Raw genomic sequence first — 11,143 nt, 5'->3', positions numbered from 1 at the left:
GTCTGTCTGCCACACTTTCCTTCACAACTTTGTGCATGCTATCCTTCAGTGTTTCTCTGCAGAGTAAATACAGGAAGAAGAGCAATAAAGGATCATTCTGGATGCATAACTCCTGCTTGTCAACGTTTCACTAGAAAGTAGGGATGAAAGAAGGAAATAGGAAGCATTTACCAAAGGCAGGTATCAGGTAACAACTGTGTTTTTAAGTCCTATACTTGAAACTTGGACACTGAGCAGATCACAGACATCATCTAATGAAGCTCTTATCACACAAGTACTGTAGCATATGAATTGAGCATCATTTGAAGCCCCAGAGATTAGAATGCCACTAGACATAATGCTATGTGGATTCAAAAGCCGTAATGGTGAAAACAGTTTGAACTCCCTACGTCTACTAGAAGAGATAGCAAACGAGTAGCTGCTCTTTAGATAACTGGTTTTATTATTAATATTTTATGGGTTTTCCAGTGAAGACCAGAGAACTTGCTAGACAAATTCTAAAAGAGCTGTAACACTGGATAACTTGTTTTGATGGAGGCCTGTGGGAGAGAAATCGGGAACGGTTGATTGATTTGGAAAGAAAATTCACGTACTGGATGATCAAGTCATATGAAGCTTATATATTTTAAACAATGTTTGAGTCTCTAGTGTGACTAATGAGGAGCCCTAGAGGATATTTTCCAACATTCACTGGCTCAGTGCATGTCTGTTACCACAGCTTAAGTGAATCCAAACAAACCAATGCACCACTATACTCATAATCATGGAAGCCCATTCCGTGGCAACTCACAGACTTCATTCTAAAATGTGCAGCAAGATCCATCCAAGATTAAGTCTGGCTACATCCCAAGGCTGGCTGCATCCAAAGATCAAGCAAAATTGAGTCAACAATGACTATGTGACATGTTCAACACAGGCCTGATCATCATTACTTTATACCCAAGACACTCAATTTGCTCTATATTCATATCGTTTATTTGCTCTCATAAATATCTCGAATACAGACAGCAGAGTGGTTGTTGACTTTCACTTTCAACATCTTAGAGTAAGTTCACCCTCCAAGGACAGGGCTGGTTGGCTTTCATCAGGATCAGATGTATTACTTAGGAAGCCACACATACCAAGGAATTCCAAGTACTCCACAAAGAGAAAGCAAGCTGGAAGAATTACTGCAATAATTAAACTACCTACTGAACTGGAACACACCCACAAACTTCAATTTCTCTCTCTAGTTACATATCTACTGTTGTAATAATGTTTTACACCAAAGAAAGCTTAATCTCTAACCCAGATGTTTTTAAGCCACACACATTAATTTTCAAGTGCGCAGAGAATATTGGGCTCATAATACCCTACAGGCTTTGTTAAACCTAATTTAAAACCCTAAAATTACAACTTACTCAGAATTTACCCCTTCAAGCCTTCCAGATACACCTAACACCCTGTCCAGTGGAATCCGCTTACTGAAGAATTAATAGGCTTATGAGACTTTGAAATAAAGTTTGCCATAGGGAGTAACACTGCTGACTTAGTTATTATTAAAAAAAAAATGCTGTCTTTATATATCCCACTATTCCTGAAATACTCTTCCTGTAAATCACACTGAACATCACTGGGTTTTATTAGGGAATGGGTAAGTATTACTAACCTCCAGGCATAATAGACAATAACCACCTTTTCCCACGTAAATTCCTTCAACAAATCAACTCAAAATTTTAAAATCTGAAAGCTATGCATTTTGTATTATGCCACAATCTTAGGCCATTTTTTTTGGGGTGAGTTTTCTCTAAAAATCCTCTCTGATGTCTGAAGTTTCATTATCATAGACTTATAACTTAAAGCTTTTATGATGATTAAAATGCAAATCTTTCCAGAAGAAACCACCTTGTTCTAATACTTCATTTTCTCAATGTTTTATAGGAACAGAGGCATGTTTCTGAAGGCAGATAACAGGAGACAGCAGAAGGATAAAGGGTACAGAATGAGAAGGTGATTTATACAAAAGTTGCCACTTGAGTATATTTAGAGGTGGACTTTACAAATCCAAATAAATTCATATTCATCATAATCATTGATACTTAAATTACAGTAAACATATCATTGAGTTCATATTTTTGAAATTAGCACAGAGGATGAACTATAATCTAATGCAAATATACCCATGTATCAAGTGAATACCTAAAATCAAGTCAATTTGACTTCTCTTTATCTCAAATGTTTAAAAAAATCTGAGAAAAAAATATTCCAGAGAAATAAATTGAAATATTAGATATTGAGTTGCTGATTAATTAACTCAACGAGGTAACATAACTAGGGGTTCACTAGAGCCATTCCTCGGAACAGTATGCACATCATATGAAAACCACAAATCAATTTTATTTTTAAAAAATCCATCAAAACTGCCATTTGTAGCAAGTGATTTGAGCTAGAGGTATAAAAAAGTACTCCACGTGGAGAATATTTATAATACTATATAAAATATTAAAACAATCTACCTTTTTGTCATGGATGAGTTTATTTAAAAATAGGGAATAACCTCAGAGGTAAGAGAGAGCAAAGAAAAATTGATTCCAGAGAACTATGTAGCACATTGAAGCAGCCATTTTACCTGGGTTGGCATTTCAGAGCCCCTGAATATAGGAGATAAATAAAATCTAGAGACAAGCAAGATGGAAGATCGACAGCACCTCCACACAAAAGAAGGCTCCCTAAAGAGAAGGGCAATGCCGTCAAAAGGTCTATTTGTTAAAAAAAAGTTCCATAGGCCGGGCGCCATGGCTCACACCTGTAATCCCAGCACTTTGGGAGGCCGAGGCGGGTGGATCACGAGGTCGGGAAATCAAGACCATCCTGGCTAACACCGTCTCTACTAAAAAATACATAAAAATTAGCCCGGTGTAGCCAGCTATTCCGCAGGCCGAGGCAGAATGGCGTGAACCTGGGAGGCGGAGCTTGCAGTGAGCCGAGATTTCGCCACTGCACTCCAGCCTGGGTGACAGAGCGAGACTCCGTCTCCAAAAAAAAAAAAAAAAAAAAAAAAAAGTGCCATAGAGGAAGATAAATATGGTTGCCTGTCTCGAACTTCGCTCTAAGTAGAGCTAGAAATATAAGAAGTTCTGCTGGCTGGTCCTAATTCTGGGTCAAAGGAGGCAGATTCTACAGGAAGCCCCTGCATTCCTTATGGAATGCAGCTGGGTACCAAGGCAGCCCAAAACATGGAAGTGGCAACAGATAGAGTTCTAGAAACTCTCAAGTTCTCTCCTGAAGAACCGGAAAGAGGTTTCTTGACACTCAGAGAATGTGGAGGGAAATTTCCCCATTTGTCTCTCTTTTTTTTTTTTTCTTTCTCTTTTCTCGCATGCCCTAGTCTTCAGGAGATCTCACAGTAGTGGTATAAACAAGAGGAATATTGGCAACAGCAAGGTCCAAGAAGTACTTAAAATTTGAGACAGGGTAAACTTTGTCTCCAGTAGCGAAGTGGTGGTCTCAAGAGGATGGGGCAAAAAAAAGCCAATTGCTTATTTTCGTTCTCAGTCTTCCTGTCCCAGACATAAGCACAGTTGTAGAAAATGAGCTACGGAGTAGAATAAGAAAAACTCCAGCTTCAGGCCAGAGGACCCAGATGGGGAAAACCCTTTAGGGTCCTAAAAAATGAAGGGAACTTTCTTAACCCTAGAAAGGGAATCTATTTTTAAAAAGAAGAGGTAATTACAGTAAAATCACAAAAAATCGTGCAATGTTGAAAGTATCATATTTTAAGTTTAAAAAGCCAGGTATGCCACCATCATCACTTGTCTTTCTTAAAATTAATAGCAGGTACCTTGGATTTGCCTTATTACTATAACTATTATTATTGCTATTTAGTCTGTACATTGGTTGTGGATACTTTTATGCTTAATATATATTTTTTCCAAAAGAGTGACAAATATTATAAAGCAAACAAAAGTGTATATTCATTACTGTATATATAAAGTCCATGTTGTACTTAGAGAAATACACTGCATAGAAAATTTTAAAACAAGATTCCTAGCTCTACTATCACTGTCTGTGTGTCTTGTATGAGTCATTTAACACTTCAGACCCTTTCTTTATTTTCTTTTCTTTTTTTTTTTTTGGAAATGGAGTCTCACTCTGTTGCCCAGGCTGGAGTGCAGTGGCGTGATCTTCGCCCACTGTCACCTCCGCCTCGCAGGTTCAAGCAATTCTCCTGTCTCAGCCTCCCAAGTAGGTGAGATTACAGGCACCCAATACTAATTTTTGTGTTTTTGGTAGAGATAGAATGTCACCATGCTGGTCAGGCTGGTCTTGAACCCCTGACCTCAGATGATCCACCCACCTCAGCCTCCCAAATTGCTGGGATTGCCGGCGTGAGCCACCCTGCCCAGCCCCTTGATTTATTTTCTAAAAAATTAACTGAGTCAGACTCAATATCCTTTAAGATGTGGTCACACATGCTATGATTCTTTTAAACTAACTGATGATCAGACACTATGTTTTCAATCTGACTTGAATATTTATGTGTGATTATGGTACATTTTTTCATTCTTGACAAGGAATGACAAAATGAAAATTATATAAAATTCAAATTTCAGTGTCCAGAGAAAAAGTTTCATTTCACTAGGCAATACTCAATGGTTTATGTATTCTCTATGGCTACCGAGTTGAGTATATGCAACAAAGACCTTATCTGATACTCTCATTACTTTTCACTGCTATGCAATTCACAAATCACAGTGACATAGTTATAACTTGACAGCTCTTCAAATACTATATATATCTCCTCCATATTGCAACTTTATTTTCTATCATCACTACATACCCATTCTGTTAAAACAAGAAAAAAAAAGTGGACTTTGCACTTTAAAGGCAGAATCAAGTGTGGATGTTGTTATCTTAGTTAACAAGAATTGTATTCATTATACGATAACAATATAGCTGTGCTAAAAGATTACAATGTACGTTGATATTACCAAATTAAGCATTTATCACAATAATGATCGCTACAGAAAATGTGTTCAGAGAAAGTAATCTTGTTTAGGACTATTAGCCTTTCTGCAAGAACAGTTGTTCAAAGAGTTGAGGACTTTAGGAGAAAAATCAAATAATTTTTTAAATAAAAATGATTTAGAGCGCTTTTCCTTGGTTCTTGACAAATTGAGGGATATTACCAATACAGTTGGCCCGCTGTATCCACGGGTTCTACATCAATGAATTCAACTAAAGGCCATGGAAAATATTTGGAAATAACAATAGAAAAATAGCAGGCTGGGCACGGTGGCTCACATCTGTAATCCCAGCACTTTAGGAGGCCAAGGCAGGCAGATTACTTAAGGTCAGGGGTTCGAGACCAGCCTGCCCAACATGGCAAAATCCCGTCTCAACTAAAATTACAAGAAACTAGCCTGGCGTGGTGGTGAGTGCCTGTAATCCCAGCTACTCAGGAGACTGAGGTAGGAGAATCTCTTGAACCCAGGAGGTGGAGGTTGCAGTAAGCCGATATCATGCCATTACACTCCAGCCTGGGTGACAAGAGTGAAACTCCTCAAAAAAAAGAAAAGAAAAGAAAAAAATAAAACAATACATAGGCTGAGTGAGGAGGTTCCACACTGAAACCAGTCCCACAGAAAATCACAGCACAGGGGTCTTCCATGGCTCTTAGCTGCACTGAGGGCTGAGGTAGATGACAGTGTGCATTTGAAGTGAGAGTCATGAGCCCAGCACAGGGGTGTCATGGGGACCCACATTGCATTCCTGCCTATCTTGGACATAAAGCTAGTATAGTCCACTCACCTCCAGCAGACATCAGAGTATTTCACCAGGAGCTCCCTGAGCCACTCCCATCAAGACTAGTTCCTGTGCTCATCACTGTAATATTCATGGGCAAGCCAGGTGATCCAGACCTGCCCAGCTGTGTCACCAGAGTGCACCACACAGTAAGCAAAGATCTAGTAAATATCCATCTGCTTTTGCCACAGCTGGCTCTGACCTGTTAGTTTCATCTACTGACCTGTAAGTGTAACTGCACAATCCAATACAAAACGATGACAGAAGTGCACAGGGCAATAGAAGCAAAGCCAAAAGACTCTACCCAACAGGCTCTACAGTCACACCAGCAAGCAAGGGGGAAAAAATATACTATCTAAATGAAAGTAAATTCAAAAATAAGAATCAAAACCTTCGAAGGATGAGCAGGAACCAGCCAAGAACTCCAGCACCATGAAGAAACAGAATGTTGTGACACACCCCCCAAAGAACCACACTAGCTCCCTAGCAATGGATTCTAACCAAAATGAAAAATTTTAAATGACAGATATAGAATTCAAAACACAGATTGTAAGGAAGCTCAATGACATTCAAGAGAAAGTTGAAAAACAACGTAAAGCAACCAGGAAAACAATTCATGGGATGTTTTTCAGACATACCTTTAAAAACATATCAACAACAGAGAGAACTTCTGGAAATAAAAATTCATTGACAGAATTTCAAGATGCAATTGAAAGCTTTAACAAGAGACTAGACCAAGCAGAAGAAATAATTTAAGACCTTGAAGACCAGTCTTTTGAATAAACCCAGTCAGAAAAGATAAAGGAAAAAGAATTTTCTAAAATGACAAAGCTTTTGAGAAACATAAAATTTTATAAAGCAACCAAACTTGTGATTCATAGCCATTCCTGAAGGAGAAAAGAAAAAATAAGAAGTTTAGAAAGCATATTTAAGAAAATAATTCAGGAAAATTTCCTGGATCTTGCTAAAGATGTAGATATACAGATACACAAAATCCAGAGAATATCTTGAAGCGACTACATAAGATGAATATCACCAAGTTACACACTCACCAGACTATCCAAGGTTAACGTGATAGAACAAATCCTAAAAGTAGCCAGAGAAAAGCACCAAATCAGCTATAAAAGAAATCCCATCAGACTAATACTAGAGTTTTCAGCAGAAACTTTTGGAGCCAGAAGAGATTGGAGCCCTATTTTTACCTGCTCCAAGAAAAGAAAAAGCCAGACAAAAATATTATATCCTATCAAACTAAGCTTCATAAATGAAGGAGAAAAAAGTATTTCTCAGAGAAGGAAATGCTGAGAGAACTCAACACCACTATACTAGTCCTACAAGAAATGCTCAAAGGAGTTTTAACACGCAAGTGAAAGGAAAATACTCACCAATATCAAAGCACACATAATAGAAAGCTCACAGATTCTATAAGTAATTACAATTAAGACTCCAAGGCAAGTAGCTAACAACACTATGACAAGAACAAAACCTCACATATCAACATTAACCTTGAATATAAATGGCTTAAATTCTCCACTTAAAAGATATAGACTAGCAAGTTGGATAAAACATAACATCCTACCATCTGTTACCTACAAGAGACCCACCTTTTAGCTAAAGACACTTACAGGCTCAAAGTAAAGAAGTGGAAAAAGATATGTCACGCAAATGGAAAACAAAAGTGAGTAGAAATAGCCATTCTCATATCAGATGTGAGATTCTCATATCAGATAGGAGAAACAGACTTTAAACCACAACTGTAAAATAAAGACAAAGAGAGAATTATATAACAATAAAGGGTTCAATAAAACAAATTGTAACTATATAAAATATATGCACCCAACATTGGAACACCCAGATTCATACCATAAATACCTCTAGACCTAGGAAAACATATTACCAGTAATGCAATAATAGCAGGGGACTTCAACATCCCACTGACACCACTAGACATATCATTAAAGCAGAAAATTAACAAAGAAACTCTGGACTGAAATTAGACTGTAGGCCCAATACACCTACTAGACATTTACAGAACATTCTACCCAAAAACTACAGAAAGTACATTCTTCTCATCTGATCATGGAACATTCTCCAAAATCAACCATATGCTTGACCTTATATAAAGCAAGTCCCAATAAATTCAAAAACTTGAGACTGTATCAAATACTTTTTTAGAACACAATGGAATAAAATTAGAAATGAATACCAAGAGGAATTCTCAAAACTACACAAGTGCATGGAAACTAAGCAACTTACTCTTGAACAACTTTTGGATAAACAATAAAATGAAGGTAGAATTCAAAATTTTTTTGAAATGAATGAAAATAGAGGCACAATGTGCCAAATGCTAAGGGATACAGCAAAAGCAATGCTAAGAGGAAAGTTGATAGCATAAAATTCCTACATCAAGCAGATGGAAAGATTTCAAATTAACAACCTAATGTCATACCTCAAGGAACTAAAAAAAAACAAGAATATACCAAACCTAAAGCGGAAGAAAAGAAATAACAAAGATCAGAGCAGAAATAAATGAAATTGTGACAAAAAAAAAAAGGATCAGTGAAACAGAAAGCTGATTTTTTGAAAGGATAAACATAATTGACAGTGCTACCTAGATTAACCAAGAAAAAAAAAAGAGACAGGATTCAAATAAGCACAGTCAGACTTGGCAAAGATGATGTTACAACTGATACCACAGAAATACGAAAGATCATCAGTGACTACTGTGAACACCTTTATGCACACAAACTAGAAAACCTGGAGGAAATGAATGAATTTCTGGAACAATACATTATCCCCAAATCGAACCAGTATGCAATAGAAATCCTGAAAAGACCAGTAATGAATGATGAAATCAAATCGGTAATAAGAAACACTTCCAAAAAAATAAACTCCAGGACAATATGTATTCACAGCCAAATTTTACTAGATGTGCAAAGAAGAGCTAGTACTAATCTTACTTAAACTATTTCCAAAAATCAAGAAGGGATTCTTTTCTCACTCATTCTATAAATACAGTATCACGCTGACACCAAAATCAGGCAAGAGAACACACACAAAAAAGATTACAGCCCAATATCCCTGATGAAATATGCAAAAATCCTTAACAAAATATTGGCAAACAAAATTTAACAGCACATCAAAAAGATAATTTCTTATGATCAAGTGGACTTTATTCTAGAGATGCAAATCAATAAATGTGATTTATCACATAAACAGAACTAAGAACAAAAACCATATAATCATTCCAATGGATCCAGAAAAAGCATTTAATACAATCCCACATCCTTTCATGATTAAAAAAATCCCAACAGACATCAAAGAAACATACCTCAAAATAATAAGAACCATATATGACAGTCTTACAGCCCCCATTATACAGAATAAAGAAAAGTTGAAAATATTTTGACTAAGAACTGGAACAAGATAAGGATGTCCACCATCACCACTACTATGCAATATAGCACTGGAAGTCCTAATGAGAGCAGTCAGGCAAGAGAAAAAAAATTAAAAACATCCAAAATGAAAGAGAGGAAATAAAATTATCTATTTGCTGATGACATGGTCATACACCTAGGAAAAAAAAAAAAACTAAAGACTTCTCCAAAAGACTCCTAGATTTGATAAACAACTTCAGGAAAATTTCAGGATACAAAATTAATGTACAAAAGTCAGTAGTATTTATACACAACAGTAACATTGGAGGTGAGAACCAAATCAAGCATACAATCCCATTTATAATAGCCACAAAAAAAATGTGAGAATACTTTTAACCAAAAAATGAATGATCTCTGCAGGGGGAACTATAAAATATTGATGAAAGAAATGGTAGATAACACAACAAATGGAGAAACATCCTGTGTAATGGATTAGAAGAATAAATATCATTAATATGACCATGCCACCCAAAGCATTCTAGAGATTCAAAGCAATTTTTATCAAAATACCAATGACATTCTTTATAGAATTAGAAAAAAAAAAATCCTAAAATTCGTATGGAACAAGAACAACAAAAAGCCTGAATAGCCAAAGCAATCCTAAGCAGAAAGAACAAATCCAGAGGCATCACACTGCCTGACTCCAAATTATCCTACAAGGCTATAGTAACTAAAACAGCATGGTTCTGGCAGAAAAGTAGACACATAGATCAATGGAACAAAGTAGAGAACTGATAGATAAAACCAAATACCTGCAAACAACTGATCTTTTTTTTTTTTTTTTTTTTTTTTTGAGACGGAGTCTCGCTCTGTCACCCAGGCTGGAGTGCAGTGGCCGGATCTCAGCTCACTGCAAGCTCCGCCTCCCGGGTTTACGCCATTCTCCTGCCTCAGCCTCCCGAGTAGCTGGGACTACAGGCGCCCGCCACCTCGCCCGGCTAGTTTTTTTGTATTTTTAGTAGAGACGGGGTTTCACCATGTTAGCCAGGATGGTCTCGATCTCCTGACCTTGTGATCCGCCCGTCTCGGCCTCCCAAAGTGCTGGGATTACAGGCTTGAGCCACCGCGCCCGGCCTAAACAACTGATCTTCAATGAAAGTGACAAAATTAAACAATGGAGAAAGGACACTGTATTCCATAAATGGTGCTTGGAAAATTGACCGGCCAATTGCAGAAGAATTAAATTGGACCCCTATGTCTCACCATATACAAAATTATCTCAAGATGGATAAAAGACTTAAATGTAAGACCTGAAACTATAAAAATTTTGGGCACAACTCTAGGAAACACTCTTCTGGACATTAGCCTAGGCAAATAATTTGTAATGAAGGACCCAGAAGCAAAAGCAACAACAACAACAAAAATACAATTGGGACTTAATTAAACTAAAAAGCTTCCATCCAGCGAAAGAAATAATCAACAGAGTGAACCGACAACATATGGAACAGGAGAAAATACTAGCAAATTATGTCTCCAGCAAAGGACTAATGTCCAATATCTATAAGGAACTCAAACAACTCAGCAAGAAAAAGCAAACAACCAAACTAAAAACTAGGCAAAGGACATGAACAGGCATTTCTCAAAAGAAGAAATACGAGTGGCCAGCAAACACGTGCAAAGAGGTTCAACATCACTAATCATCAGGAAAATGCAAGTTAAAACCACTCTGAGGTATCTTACACCAGTCAAAATGATCATTATGAAAAAAGAAGTAAAACACACACACACGTGCACAACAGATGACATGGATGAGAAGAAAAAGGAATTCCACTGTTGGTGGGAATGTAAATTAGTTCAGCCTCTAGGGAAAACAACATGTAGATATCTGAAATAACTACAAATAGAACTACATTCAATCCAACAATCCTACAATGGAGTGTCTACCCAAAGAAAAAGAAATCATTATATAAAAAAGACAGCTG

General features: G+C 37.0%; 1 non-coding gene across 1 annotated transcript; it reads right to left on the bottom strand.

Annotated features, from left to right (window-relative positions):
* Positions 1 to 455: 455 nt before the first annotated feature.
* LOC114677850 (U7 small nuclear RNA) lies at positions 456 to 517 on the bottom strand. The gene has a single exon (XR_003729280.1). It is a non-coding gene; the product is annotated as a U7 small nuclear RNA (small nuclear RNA).
* Positions 518 to 11,143: the final 10,626 nt, after the last annotated feature.

This window comes from Macaca mulatta, chromosome 4 (genome assembly GCF_049350105.2).
Source record: "Macaca mulatta isolate MMU2019108-1 chromosome 4, T2T-MMU8v2.0, whole genome shotgun sequence".
In the NCBI taxonomy this organism is placed as follows: domain Eukaryota; kingdom Metazoa; phylum Chordata; class Mammalia; order Primates; family Cercopithecidae; genus Macaca; species Macaca mulatta.
Note: the sequence above shows the minus strand (reverse complement) of the source record. Positions and strands in the feature narration are given on the sequence as shown.